Here is a 16525-nt window from a genome sequence, read left to right as displayed (position 1 = left end):
GCTATAGGTTCTTTTAAAGTTGTGTTTGTGGATTTAAGGTAGAAGAAGGAAGGGGTTTTTTGTCTTTAAATGCCAGTGAATTGTCTCCTTGAAACTGGTTTAATTAATTCATGTGATTTAATTAACAACGTTCCTTTCTGTGGTTAGTACTGTATTTTAAAAGTACAATATAAACCTAAAGTAAATGCTCAGAAATTCAGGTGAAATTCTCTTTCAAAGACTGATATTCTGAATGATCAGATCAAAGATGGATTGAAGCAGTTTGTCTGAATAGAGCAATTTTCACTTTGATTGTTTTTCAGCAGACTACTGTAGTAGAGATGATGACAGCTGGTATGAAGTTGTCTGAATCAGTGATACTAGAACGCAACTACATGCCAATACTTTGCATAAAATCTGCAAAGCAGAGCTATTTCTGCACTATACCTTTTGACATCTCAGCACGCATGTTGACTTGAATTCGCATCCTCTCTTTTTGATTTTCTGGTATCAAAATAAAATGGAAAGCTAAGAACAGAATATAAAATCAGCCACTGCTACCCAAAAAAGAGGGCAATGGTGAACAAAGAGGATCTTTTCATAACTGAAGTTAAATATTTAATTCTAGCAAACAAATATATTTAAGGAACTTTGCTGTACCTGACTTCATAGTTGTTCAAAGGGATGCCAGTCATCCTGGGGATAGTTCTGAATATACTGAAATGAAAATTCAAAGACTGAGGAGTAACCTGATAAACATTTGTAATGTGTTTGTCTTGCCAGGTGGCAATGGTTGACTAATTTGGAGCACACCATTTTGTCAGATACATGTTTAGAGCCGACTAGTCTATGTGTCATTCTAAATACAATTTGTAGAAATTGTAGACTTTGATGAAAGTGATATATTTTCAAAAGATTGCACAGGGTTTTAGTCAACCAGCTCATTTAGTCAGAACTATGAATCAAACTTCAGGGCAGTGCTTTGAAAAATCAGCCAGCTCCAAACTATCTCCAGACAGTTTAATGCAAATAGTTTTGTGAAAATCATGACTCTGAAAGACACAATTCTAAATCACTGTGGCTAAGAAATGATGACTAGGAGTAATCAATGTTTTGAAAAAGAGCCTGAGTGCAAAGGAACCATTCAAACCAACTGCTTTTATGGTTGTATCTATAAGAGCAAGTCATCAGGAAAAGAGATTACATTGTTAACGGCAGATTCTTTGCCTTGATTAGAAAAGGAAATGCAATAATGAGACTTGGACTAATAATACATTCATACTAGATTTAGCTGTGAGAAACTTCCTCCTCTGTCACAGCAGGATGGGTGTAAAATAAACCTATGAAGGGCTGGGACAGCAGTTATAATAGAAACCAGAGAAGAACTATTGAGTTGAAATAAATATTCAGTCTAAAATGGACTTGTACAACATTTCATTCCTCTTGCTTTTTTTAGCAAATTTTGAGACTGTGACTCGAATTCTTAGGACAGAAGCTAATGTAATGCTATGTGTGTCTTTCACAGCCAGCAACTACTGGCTACTGAGAAAACATGTGACTGACTGACTCACTATACCATATGGTTGATAATCTCAACATCACACATTGTTCTGGTTTTGGAAGGAAGACTTTTGAAACACTGTGGGATAGAATATGAAGCGGGGAGAGAGAAATAGAGAAGTATGCTATGGACTGTCTTGGTAAAAAACAGAAATGGAACTATATGCTTAACAGAAGGACAAGAGCAGGAGGAGATAAAAACCTACGTCTTCCCTTTTTTACCAGCATAAAACCCCGTACTCACAATGCACTGTTTCAGAAGACAAGCAATGTTGTGTGCGGTTGATTAGAGAAACATGCGTAGCAGCATCGACAGCAGCACAGCTTGAAGTTGGGTTAAAACACACAAACTGTTCCTATGTAACTGAATCAATGGCAATGTGGCTGCCTGAAAACTCTCAGATAAAAAGCAACTTGAGTAACGACAAAATAAAACTGAAGACATTAATTCCTTTCACTCTGAAGACACTATGACTACAAAGCATATGGGTATGCGTGCAAATAGGCCTGTACAGCCAGGTGAAAAAACATTTACCTGAATCTCCAAATTGACTGGGTAATAATGATGTTAACACCTCACCCACTGCTTTACACCTCAGAGTAATGAAAGTATAATGCAGCTAGACTTCTTTTCCTTTGAAACTTAATTTGCTAATCCTAAAAATCTTAAAGTTTCTCCTTCCTGTGTTCTTCTCTCTGGTAATCTATTTAGCTGTACAGAGAGTATGATATATGAGAATAACTAATGCTTGCTTCACAGAAAGTGAGATACAGTCTAATGAGAGTGTTAATAGTATTGCCTCCTAAAATTAGTTTCAGATGTATGAATAAGTAGCTTGCTATTTGGAAAGGCATAAACACCTGTGGGTAAAGCAGACTTAAAATAAAAGTCCTCACCATCACTCCCTATCCCTGTCCCACTTTCTGGACAGGCACCAAAATTCCGTGTCTGGACCCAAGCTATGGAAGCCATTGGAATTCTAATCTGGTCTGATTGGTGGAGTTCATTGTTCAAAGCTCTAGATCTTTTTCAGATTTCTTTTGTTTAGCACACACCTGGGTGCTGAACCCGATTTTTATTCATTTGCTGAAAACAAAGCACCTAGAAACAATCGAGAGGCCTTTGGGTAGCCAAGGTGTGTGTCTGGGACAGGCAGACAGGACACAGGGCCTCAGAAAAGGCCCACATACCAGCAGCAGCTGGTAGCTAGGGTGGATACCCTACAGCTGCTCTACATCTAAAATAACACTAAATGCCTAGGTTTGGGCAATTGAATGTCACTCGCCATGTCTGATAACACTCTTTAGCAGGGAGACCACAAGAGTTTTGTCACCTAAATCCTGGGATTAATGTCTTAGCCAGGGGAACTTCTAATCATTTTGACACATTTTGTCCCCTACTAGAAGTGCAATCAGCAGATCAAAATGAGTGGTGCCAAGGCTCCTCACATCTCCGTCATATAAGGCTCAGGAGGCTCACCCTGATTTAGATGTCGGCTAGTTCCCTGGGCCAAACATCTCTACTACACAGGTGGTTCAGTGCTCAGGGAAGAGTGATAGGCACAAACTGGAAGACCTTTTAGTGGTATAGTCCACAAGTAAGTTAGGAACCTGTCGTCCCTGAAGGACACTGCAGCATTTCTGGAGCAATGTTTCTGATTTAGTTTCCTTCTAAACAGAATTTGTTTCATGGGTACACAACTGTCCTCAGAACTGAACTAATACACAGTAAATTGAGACAATTAAGGGATTTGCTTCAAAACTGCATTACCACTCTGAACCAAGCTGCTAATGTAGACCCGGTTACACTGTACATTCAAACCTTAGATATGGCACAGGGCCACTAGGCCAGACCACTTTTATAGTTTTATCAGCTTCACTGCTTGGTGAAATAGCTTCCATGGTTTAGAAAGCATTATCTTTCAAAAAAACCTCACCTGCCTTTACTTGCCTTTGTACATCACCTGAGGAATTTCCAGGCTCCAAACCTCCATGGGCAACTGGCAAAAGATACCTCCTTTGTATCAAAGGGGTTAGAGCAACTCGGAGTTGATGGCCACTACCTGATCTTTCACAGTTTCATGACTGCATTTCAAGTTCCTGCTACAGTACAAATATTCAAAAACACAAACAGGTTTTAAGCAAAATGATGTCTGAATTATAATGGCCTTAAGTTGATATAGATATATCTCAGTACCTTCAAGAGAGAACAGCTAATGTAGAAACCTTTTGTTAACCACCTAATTGAAATATCTTGGTTTTTAACAGTTTTGCAATGCTGAAGATATAATCATGCCTAAGTAAATCTCATATTCACCCATCTGTGATTAAAGCTACAGACACCCTCTACAGCATCAGTATTTGGCTGTGTAACTTATCTCATGATTTTTTCTTCCCCGATCCACCAATAATACAACACATACTGCTTCTGTGTCCACTTCTACAAATGGTCTTCCACAGTACCTTATATAAACAGTATAGAATCTCTTGACTCCTTTCATACCTATTTTTATTGAAAGATTAGTGAAATGGCAGTTCTGTGAAATGATGTTCATCATTATCATGGTCTCAGAGTCAAAGATGCTGTTGCCATAAGAAGGTAGGTGCTAACATGCTAACACCTGTGCCTACTTTTAACCCCATGCAGAAGACTCCTCTTTTTGGTTTAGGAATCCAGAAGTGTTAGCTGGCAAGGTGTGTTCAGTCAAATGTGCTCCTAGGGTATCTTTGAAGTATTATCTTACTATCCATCCTCCTCTTCATGTGTTCCAGCTCACTGTATGGGAATTGCTTGGTCACTTTTATGTATAGTCTATCCAAACCACACCTACTACCCAGTGCTGCTGGGACATCGTTATTAACGACTCAATAAGCACTCAGCCAATCTGACTAAAACAGAAAAGGTATCATATTATTTCATTAAGAGCAGGTACACAGAATCCTCTCATGGCAGTTTTCTGTGAGTGGAAATCCATGGGTGGATGCATCTTCTGTGCAAAATTTCTGACTCATACAGGAGCATGGTAAGCACAGAAGTGCTGTGTCACTTTAATTTGGTGAAGAAGCTACTCTCATGCTGATGCAATAGCTAAAGTGCATAAACACATAACATTTCAAGTTTATTTCTACCAATAAATTTGGAAGGCATAATGTATTTTCCTCTTTAGGACATAATCTTTTGTTTTCCTTGGGGTCATCAATATTTGAAAGCTGACAGTCGAAGCAGAAAATCAGCCTGCAAACTAAATATCTTGTTTAGAGCAGGCTACTAGCGAATGATCAAATCCTACATGAGTTTTTGTAGCCTGGAATAGTTCAGAAGTAAACGCTGTTGATTGTTTTAGGGCACTGCCTAGCACAAACACACAAAATAGCATGAACAATGCAGTCCCTAAGATGCAATCTCATTTGCTACTATTTGTTGCGAGGCAAATGGTTGGCTTGGAATTCTGTTGACCTTTACGGTGCCTGACAGAAGCTCTCTCAGACAGCTAGGTCCTTCCATCATGCTTTGAAATTCAGCCTATTTCTGAGAGGCCAAGAGCTTTCATCAAATAAATGGATGTTCAACAGATTATAAGATTTTTCTCTTGGATACAAAATGATGCAACTTTAAGAATAGTTCCATGGCTTGTTGGAACATGTTTCAATTACAGAAGCTTACTTTATTTTATTACAATATTCTAGGACATTCTGCATGAATGTTTTTTAATCATTACACTTCTTCATTCCTTGGGCTGCAGTACAGTTGACCTCTCTATCTGGTTGGGCACTAGCCTGAACTGCAGCAGAGCAGTTACCATGTGAAGTCAGGGGGATGCTACCTTTGGCACCCATAATTATTTTGAACAAGTGTAGAAAGTGCTGGGCCTAGCAACTTCGCAGTCTACAATCAACTTTTCTACGCTTTACTGGCATTATCATGTGTTAGCCCCTATAATGTCCTGAGCCCAGCTTAGAACAAACACATATTAGAAATACCAAACTGGTGAAAAATGAATAATCAGTAAGGAAAGCAGTTTTTACTCAGACTTTATGAACACTTTTTAATGAATACGTATTAATTATGTATTAATCAATATGTAGTTTGTACTGTTTAAAGAGATTAAAAGCTGCTTCTTACATAAAAATACAATTTTCAGTTACAGATTTGTTTTCAGTCTACTTCTGTAGGGCTGCTAGAATAAAAACAGGAATGTAAGAGATGATGTTTCTGAAAATTCTAATGTGAAAAAACAATCATTCACTGCCTTGATACTAAAAAATGTAGCAAAGAGGAACAGAATCGCTACACATCACTCAGTGCAAATGACTTTTATATCGAAGACTTGGGAAGAAATTAATCATTGCTGTAAGTGGGCAGAACACAGCTGGGAGCGGCTAAATTGTGTTTGCAACCAAGGCAAGCTGAACAGCACTCTGTGAAGCAGCTCAGCTGGATTCCTGAGCAGTGAGAGGCTGCTAACTATCAGCCTTTTAAAACACCACAGTGGTAAAAGCCCACCAAATGGCTACAAGAAAGTGTTTGGTCTCAGGCCCAGTGGGAATTTCCTCAGATTTCAAATAGTGGGGGCCATATGCCAAGATCCCTGCAGCACTGCTTATCTCGAAAGTAAACAGCTGAATATATTTGGCACAGTTTTTACTACTGCTGCGCAAGCAGCTTTCGTATGGGTTTGTATGGGCGCAGCTATCATAGCACTGGAATTAGGAAGAATCCTTTTTTACGCCAATATTCTTTTGCTAAATCTCCAGAAAGCATGTACAGGGAAGATATGAATTGACAAAAACCTCCTTAAAAATAGATAAACAAACATTCAGAATTTTTTACTCGTCTCGAAACAGAAATATGCCCTCCAATCATGTACCTATACATAAGGGCAACACTTTTGAGAGTGGGATAGAGTAGGATGTGTTTTTCAAACTTCATAAAGGACTATTTTTCTCCTTTTCCAGATTATAATTTTTCAATTATAATCTTAATGTCAATGTTGCAGTTACTGTAATACACAGACTTTGCGTCCTAATACACTAGTGCTACCATCAAAGTAGGTACGTTCCAAAAATGCAGATTCACATTAACAGCCCAGTGGTCACGCTGACATGAAGAAACTTCAGGTTCAAACGTCATGCCAGAACTCTTTGGTCTTCAGCTGACTGACACCTGGACATGCTGCAAATGATAATTGATTTGATCTTCAAGAAAGAGATTACCAAAACATTACAGCACTGAGCAGTACCAGCTCATCTACTCCCAACAGCTGTTTTGCTGGCAGACTCCTGGGAGACTTCTTATCATAATCTCATAATGAGGTATTAATAGCAAGCTCAGAGGAAACTGCTTGCTCTTTCTTGAAGAGGAATTACCAATAACTGCAAAACTCCGTTTATTGCGATGTACTGGATGGAAACACTGGTGACAAGGAAGGCATTCCTTGGATCCTCCTCTGCAGGTGGGAAGACACTCCTGAGCTATGTGCTTCCTTCCGATGGGAAATACGTATGTTGAAAGTGCAATACTTGGTCAACAGAAAACTAAAACCAAGGCAGTGGGCTTTGATGATATTTTTATACGAGAGATAATAAGGGGAATTTTTGGTTTTGCCTGCTTAGATGAGAAAAAGCATTGACCCTGTAGGAAATTATAGCGAGAGCCACTTACATAGTGATGCTACAATGAGTTCATTTTATTGCATAATAGAGGACAAATGAAGTAGACTAATTGTAACAGAAAAGGACCAAATCACGAAGCCCAGTCCTCTCTCAAAAGCACACAAGGCTATTCTTTCTCATGGATGATATAAAAGTTCTCAGAATATTGCAAAGAAAAAAATGTCTTTGTTCAAGGTTACAGTCCTTAGAATCCATAATATCTGTATGTGTTTATAAAAATCAGTGTTTCTCAGAGCAGCATGAAACCTTACCACCTAGGTTCAGTTTCTCCCAGGCATTGTACATGTGTATATTGAGGCATACCTGCGGGGGAAAAATCTTTAGCAATGCAGGTTAGATGAGCAGAAAAAAAGGCTGCATGGAAGAATAAGCATTCAGAGAACCACAGATGCCTATTGCTGGCTGATTTCTCCAGGACTCGTAGGCCTAAAAAAGATCTTTCAGATATTGATCCTTTTTCCTTGGTATGAAAGAGATGAACAATGCCACTGAAGTTTGCGGGAGCTGAGAGATGCTATGAAAGGCTTTTCACAACAGCACTGTCAAAGCTGCTCGCCTGTTTCTTCCGCCAGAGGAGAAGATCATATGGCTTCACCATTGAAAGAAACAAAATAGCAAACAAATACCAAGCAATTCTTTTAAGGTGAAATAAGTATTCAGGCTGCTCTTGCCTTCCAGGTGTAGAGAACCCCACTGTTTCCATATGAAAAGCAGGTTCTGCATTGTTTAGGTTTGAAGAAAATAAGATGAAGCAACGTTTTTGTCAATAATTCTGAAGCTCTAACAATCCAAATGTTATCATCAACATTTCAATAGTGGTATATAAAAATTAAATTATGGACAAGAATTCTTCAAGAATTTCAGCACCCCAGAACACAAGGAAGAGCCAGGGAGTGTTTTTGACAAATTAGACCTGAACAAGTATGATAGAAATGATTTGACATTGTTAAGCATGCCTTCTGTCAAGGTAAATACCTGTTTACTATGATAACACCAATGAGCAACTTCTCTGTATCAAAACAATTCAAATTCATTCAAAACTGCACTAGGTACTGAGGTTTTATCAAGCAGAGTATAAACAGACAATTAATGTAAAAAGTTATATTTACATCTACGTATCATGAAAAGATGCTGACTCCTCCCTTTTTCCTCTTCCTTATACCTTAAGATTATTGGAGTCATTATTTTCCTCTTCAATGAAAAAAGAAAAAACCTTCTCAAAATAATTCTTTGTCATCGGGCATATAAATCCTCAAATTGGGTTACTTAGGACTTGAGCCAACAGGAGGATTAAATGAACCAACAGAAGGGTTAAATGAAGCTGTGCAGTATCTAGCAAGGTAGTGTTTTCCCCTCAGATGACAGGCTGTTCATATGGAGCTACGGGACTTCCATACAGCCTTTCTGCTAAAGCCATCTCTCACTGCATGAAGAGGATACAAAAAGTCTGAATAGTTTGGCCAGCCCTTTTTTTTTTTAATCCATTTCACTCACTGGTTGCATAATCCTTGATCATTGTATATTAGTGCTATTATCCAAAGCGATGTTATTTTAGCACCCTGAACAACGCTAATCTCTGCTGAGACTTGTTTCTCAGTGGAGAGCTGAGCTTGTTTCAACAGAGAGCTCTTTAGCTCTAGCTATCCTGCCTTTCACAAAACATTGACCCAGAGGCATGTGGCTCTCCTGGTTTGTCTCAGCTGGAGATCCTGAGGTGGACAGGGCTGACAGTGCTGGCACCACAACCTGGCAGGGAGGCTGGCTGGGGATGGATGGAAGGACTGCAGCACAATACCCTTTCGCAGTCAAGCTCCTGTGGGGCTGCCAGACCTTGCACCCCGCGCAATGCAGCGCTCCCAGGTCTGTGCGGTCATATGGACTAAATGCTAGACTTGTCTGGTGTTGGCAGCAGGAAAAAAGCTAAAACCTTTTCCTCCCTTCCCCACTGAATTAATTGTTGGTACGTGAAGTACTTCCTTCACAAAGAGAGTATACTATTGAAAAAGCTGAAAGGCTGAAGCCTAATGTGGGCAGAAGGTGAAATTTTCCTTGTTATCTGAGGTTGGCAGACACGTATTTACAGATGAATCAGCTCAGTTTCCTAGGCAGAGAGACAAATCAAGTCCCTAGAGTTTCATACCCTGGGAAATGCTTTGCAAAGTGTTCCAAGTAGTCCTTTTATCAAATAACATGGTGGTTTTGAGCCAGCAGTCCTCATCAAAGTATTGATCCTTTCCTGGCATCACAACATCTTGTTGAGATGATGACATAAGGTTTCCAGTGGAGCCAAGGGCACCTCAGCCCCTCTCCAGACATGCTTGAGCACACTGAAAAGAGCAATGAGATGCAGAGTGCTGATGAATAGTCCTTTGCCTTCAAGAAAGGAGAACCTGAATGCAAACAAGGATTTATTAACATAAATGCTTCTTTCTCATCTTGAGATGAGTGAATACAAAAGCACATAAGCTTCAAGCTTCAACTTATAAAACACAAGAGAAGATTTCCCAAGCTAAGTTAGATACTGGAAGGTTACTGAACAACAAGGGTGCCATGAAAAACATCATGGCCAAACCCAAAGCCTACTGAAGGCAGTTTTATCCTAGATCCATCATTTCTAAGCACTACATGAAAACTGACTGCTATTTCTCTACCATAATAATTTTCTCATTAATTTTACTGGTTTTGAGCATACTGCCAACTATTAATACTGAAATAAAGTGGACAGTTTCTTCTATTGTGCAGTGTGTAACAGACAGAAAATCGGAATACTAAAAAGAACTCATATAGCTGCTGCTGTGGTGATTTATTCCTTCACTGCTCCCGTATGTTCACACTTCAACTGGCTAATTATTTAACAGCTATGAAGAACTTGCCTGAGTTACTTTTTCCTAAGGAAAAGGCCCCAATTCAGACCCCCTCTCATGAGGCATGTTACAGAAGGAGCCAACCCTCCTGACCTCTCAGTGAAGAGAGACAGAGCACATTTCCAGACAGCACTTTAGATCTTAACTGGACTAAAAACTATGCAGAGATGTCCCTCTTTCTTCACCTACATAAACATAGGAAAACTCATTTTTAGATACAGCAATTTAAATAAATTTGTTCCATTAAATTTCCTCTTGCCACAAAGAAAAAAAAAATATCAGTATTCTTGGTAATACTCCAATAAAACCACATTTTAATTTGATTTCTATGCAAGACTAAGCTTCTGTATCTAATGTGCATTCATATATATATATATATATGTATGCGCTGTGTCTAAAGCAATGTAATGCAACTGTTTCTCTACTGCAGAGAGTTTAAGTAATACAAGCCAAAGGAGAGATGAATACTAAGATGAAATTCAGAAGCGAATAGCTTTGAGAGCAAGCCATAGGTTGTACAACCCAAGGGACTGTTATGATCATCTCCTCTGATTCTCTGCACAAAGAACATAGACTTTTCACACAGTAAAAACCTCAATCAAGCCCAATGAATTGTAGCTGAAGTGCAGCATATTTTTCAGCAAGACATTCTGTCTTGATCTAAAGAACTAAATTTATGGAGAAGCTCCTACATCCTCTACCCAATGATGCAATTGCTTATCTTCACTCTTTAGACAGTATTTCCCCTTAACTTCTAGTATTAATTTCCAACCATTAAATCATGTTATGACTCTGCTACGTTCTTTAGTAATGATTGCCATTATCGTTATTTGCAACTCTTAATTTTTGCCACCTACAAATGCATGGCACCAGTGATTTTGAATTTTTAGAGCATTAGTAAGAATGTTGGCTAGCATTGTTTGAGAACTGGTACAAACAGAAGGGTACCACATACCAATTAATTTAAATCATAGATAATAAGGATGGTATGGGATCAGCTTGATATTAATAACGTTAATAATTCTAGTATTATTATTACTGTGGAACAAGAATACAGTATGACATGAACTATGAATTTAAAGTTTTTGACATGCAGTACTTATAAAACTTTTTTTCAGTATCAAATAAATTCTTGGCTTTTTTTTTTTTTTTTTTTTTTGTAAAAAAACAAAGGTTTGTCTGGTAGAAACCTACCTGTTCTTTCCTCAGCTACATTAGCTGGTCTAATAAAAAATACTATCTCCTTGTACAAATCTTTCACAAAATAAAGCAAAAAAGGAGAAAGCACAGAAGTTTTCAAGCTTCATTAGTATTTCAATATTGTTCCTGTTCTGCAGCCCATGCCTGATTTTCAGAGTTATAGAGATTTTTGAAAAATTATGCATAACGTATTTATTTCCTCTGGCTACTTGTGAAATCTTATTTTAATGACCGTGCATACTAGAAATATTACTACTATACTTCAGGATTTCAGTAGAGGAGATTAATCCTTTGAGCTCTTTCTATTTAAAATGGTTTTAACTTCTGAGGAGCTGCCTGTGATTGCCTTATCATTTTCTCTTCAAAACTCAGGGACTCTCTGGCGTAGTCTGTGTCAGTATTCTTAGTTCATTTCTTGCACTAAGACTGCCAGTCCTGAAACAACTGTCAAGACCATTCAAGTGAAATTGCAAATTTTCATTTCAAGGTTTAGAAGCTAAGCTGTTCTTTCTTTTATTACTTTACAACATGATGCTACATGCTGTGTTATACAAGAAAGTGATATGAATAGCGAAATGCTTCATTCTCACTTTTTAGTCTGAGTTTTCTTTTTTCCCCTTAGCTGAAAAACTTGTACTATTCCTACCTCTTTCTCAAAAGTATCAAGGTCTAAAAAGAACAAAAGTATGCAGGCTTTGATTTTTTTCCAGTTCCACCAAAATTCCTAAATTTGGGAAAAGATTTATCATCTTCAGCTAACGAGTACTTCGTAAATCCAATTCACTAACAGAGTATACCCCTTGGATAAGAAGCAGCAACGCTTTAAAGCAAATGCATAAAATCCTTTGTTACCTTCATCATATCTTTTCACCCAAATATCTGGAGTTACTCTCATTTTCTTTGCAATATAATTTTGCTTATGTCTCTTTCACCAAGCTCTCAGCCCCTCTGTTGCTAAATCATAAGCGTTCCCAACACTCTCACCAGTAAAATGGGCAGCTCAGCCAACAGCATTACCGCAGGAGCAATCACTAACTCTTTTCTACTGAAAGTCATGCTGGAAGGATCCTGTTTCTTACTAGAACTCCAACTGCAATATCTTCATTATACTCATCACTCTTGTTTACACTTGCTCTCATTCAAACAAGAACATACACAAACCACAAAAACAGCAACTAAAAATTGAAGTAATAAAGAACAGTTAATGAGACCTGATATAGACATATCTCTAAAGTAGCAAATTCCATTCTTATTTAAGAAAAAGAAAACACGATTTTGATACGACTCACTTGATTTGAGTAATAACTAACTATAATGTATTATACTGAAGATATTTTTGGAAATGATATCTATGCAACACACTGCAAGGCCAACTGTGAATTTATATTCTATCCTGTATTTGTCATTCACCTTACACAACCTGAACTCACTCTACCACTAATCCTTTTCTACAGAAATTGTATTAATGGGATTTTAATTCTGAAAATATGTGGAACACTAAAAAAGAAGGGAAGAAGGCTGTTTTCAGTTTAAGCGTACATTTCAACTTCTATGCAGAGAAACTCAGAAATGGATTAAAAAGCAAACAGTGAAACTTAATTACCTTCTAATATACATTTAGATCAAAGAGAAATTAATTGAGAGAGAAATGGGGTTGAAAAGCACGGTGAAGGCTTTGCTGTCCTCAAGAAACACCAACAAAAACTAATCCCTCACACAGACACAAATGACATGAAAAAGGCACTAACGGTGGCTTTGAGGCATGAAAAGAAAAGTCAGTGGTACACTTAAATTAGATATAGAGATCCAAGGAGAAACCACAAAAGGAATTTCAAAAAGCGGTGGTGATGGAGCTGGATGGTCAAACACAAGACTAGAGCAAAAAAAACCAAACAAAACCAACCAAACCCTGCAGCAGTCAGTCATGAAGATTGTCAGAGAACAAATGTATGCTCTCAAGATGAACTGTAGATGCCAATTAACACATAGCTTGCCGAGTTCTAACACTTAAAAATATTTGCAGAAGATAATCCAGCAAAATTTCTGTGTAGTATCATGTCTCCATTCCTCTTACATACATGGGAGGAGTTAAAGATTCACTTCCAAATAGCATGTTTTGACCAAAAAATGGAAGGGGCCAACGACATGATTGATGCCAGTGGCATGCCAAATGCAATGTCTCCATGCCGAATACATCTTCTGAGAAACTTTGTTTAGAACAATGGATCAAACAGGAGGAGAAATACAGACTGGCCAGGGAACAAACTAAAGGGAACATGTCTTTTAGACACTTTTATAGGTCTGGAGGTTTCCAACACTGAAGAAGTCTCAAAGATCTATATGCAAATTCATCAGAGGTTGTTATAAATCACAGGTCAGAGCAGGTCAGCATCAGCAGTGACAGCAGCAGCAGCAGGATAACCAAAAAGTAAATAATGCTGAAAAATACTTCTCTCCATGTCTGGTGCATTTCCTGAAATTTGAGACGAAGTTGTCCATTAGAACCAAAATGACTAAAACTGGTCCAAGGCACCTAAATCTGCTGTTCAGTTCCTTCTGAGAGTTACAAGACACTTTGTTTCAGGTACTTTCTCTGAAAAATTCACTAATACAAACTTTGAAAAGAAGAAAAAAAGTGAGGCCACTGAGCAAGATGAGTATGGCTGTTCTAAAAAGAAACCTAAGGGATCTGAGAGCCCTACTCACTCTCAAATTACATGCCCTGGTTTTGCACTCCACTTAGAGATGATACTTTAAGAAAAAAAATGCCAACTTGTAGATTCAGAAGAAAAGCTCCAGATGCCCATCTTTTACATTCTGCCTAATTTCATGTCCAGTTTTTAGATTAAAGCAATAGTAGACAGTTTTGCTATTTAATATGACTTTGGAAAAATAAGTGGTTCTGTGTCTGTTCCAAGGAACTGCCTACTCTTACTTACTTTAGAGAAATGCTATTGGCTACTTCCTCATCAAGCCACAGTACTCAGCAGGTCTTCTGGCACCTCTAAAGCTCTCCCAATAACTCAAGAAGATCTTTCAGCCTCAGGAAAAATCAACTAATGCTACAATGATTTTGCTTTTCACCTTGTTCTGATAGCAAGTTAAATGTGAAGTTTAGAAACTGATTTCAACTGTATAATTTAAAGAAATTTCTATCAGCAATGAACAGAAGAGAACTATCATGGCTTAGAGCCAAATATGCATTGATTTATTTCTCCATGTTTGAAGTTCAGTCATGCTGCAATGCTATGTTTAAGCCTCCACTGTATGTACTGGAGGCATAATAACATGGAATTTCCAAGAACTAGAAGCATGTCGGGAAGAGGACTTGTTGCTTTTGCCAACTTCTCTGTCTTCTGCCCAAGACTTCCACTTACAAAGCGTCCTTCCTTCTCTGAGTCATTTAAGCCTCAACTGCATATTGCATCAGACTTCAGGAAAGAGCAGTTTCATCCACTGGACTGCGAGTAAGCAAGCGCTCCTTGGCCACAGAGTGCTGTTCCAGGCTACGCCCAACAGACAGTGTCAGATTATCAGCTGATGATATGACACAGATGAAAATAAAACTAAAAACCTTCACTTAAAAATGCATGAAATGTAAACATGAGCACTGTTGCTAATATTTTAGTGAATGACAGCTTTTGAAAACTACCCACATCTATCACTCTTCTAGAAGGAGAAACAAGAGACAAAGACATTTACCCAGAGACAGCACATAGTTACTTATGCTCTTTTCTGTTTCACAGTCTTCTTTCACTGTTACTGAATAGAGTGTGAATGTGCACAATTCCATACATGTGCACTACCAGCATAAGTGTATTTTGGCAACTCTGCTCTTATTTTCAAAATCTTGTTTATGTCAAATAGGGAAGGCCACTTACAGAGAAGAAGTTACAAAATGCTATGACGACTGTCTGCAATGATGATTCCTCTTGGCCATTACTCTCTCATGCTGATTTCTTTCCCCTTTTTTCTGCTCCAATTTTCTGGAGAAGAATTGCACTGCACTGAAATAGCTGTTGTGACTATGTGATTTGTGGGACCATATCTAACCTCTTTCAATCTAGCTATTGGCTATCCCTCTTCTTTAACATCCCTTTGTTCTTTCTCCCATGGTTCTGCATGACTACTTCTCCCATTTATATTACCTTGCTCCGTATTTTTTTGTCACAAAGTACTCTACCCTTTGAGATTGTTGTCCTCACTAGTATAAGAGGCTCTCTCTGGTTTTACTACCCTTTTCTTTTTGTGCAGAATGCTGATTTTGCATTAGCTTGCTTGGCAACTTCGCTCCCTGTGCTCAATTTTATTTTAAAGAACTGCTTCTTCCATGATATTTACAATAAAGTGGATAGATACAATGGCTCAGTAGAAAAGCACGTGCATGGACCAAACAGGAATAGTGATCAGCCACCATAGAAAGCCCTGTGTGCTACATTCAGAATCACTTCTACCAGTTTGTTAAAGCAGTAAAAACATGCAGAAACTAATGCTTCAACATAGAAGTGGCTCATTTGAATTCAGTTTACCTTTTTTTCCTTATTGATGAAAGCAAACAAAATAATGCATATAAAGAAATGTAGTCTTGTTAGCTTGTAGAATAAGTCAGTTTAAACCACACCTTGCAGCTGCATCTACATTACAGTGTGTTGCTGACACAGCGATGTAAGGATAAGCATGAAAAAGCACACTCCCTAGCTTACACAACTTTATCAGCAAATACTCCTGCTGTGAGTGTAGCTAAGTTAGCAGGGAAGTGCTGTTAGCAGCTTAGTTAATTTCGTTTAGCATCGATCTATACTTCCCCGTGCATCATCAGAAAAGCTTCTTTGCCCAAAATACACTGCACCTCCACAGAAAAGTCTACCTGTATAACCGTACCAGCACTGCTATATTAGCAGAAGCTCTCTAGAACAGACGAGCTGAAAAACAATTTGGTATAACTGAATGTCCACTGAAACACATGCATATATAGCTGACCAGCTATCACACTAAACATCTCAGTGTCTACTTTGTTCAAAATATTGCTAGTGCGATCCACAACATTCCTAATTTTCATCAGCCAAGAACATGGCTACATTTCTACATTTTAGAACAGACAGAAACTTCCTGGGAATCCTCAATAACATTTACCGACTGTATGCAGTGACTTGATTCTAAAAAATGCCCCAGAAAAATAAAAGCAAAGAAAAAAAGAAGAAAAGAAGAAAAGTAAAGAGAGAAAAGAGAGAAAAGAGAGAAAAGAGAGA

Source organism: Platalea leucorodia (assembly GCF_965183815.1).
Source record: "Platalea leucorodia genome assembly, chromosome: 4".
Lineage (NCBI taxonomy): Eukaryota > Metazoa > Chordata > Aves > Pelecaniformes > Threskiornithidae > Platalea > Platalea leucorodia.
This window is presented reverse-complemented; position numbering follows the sequence as displayed.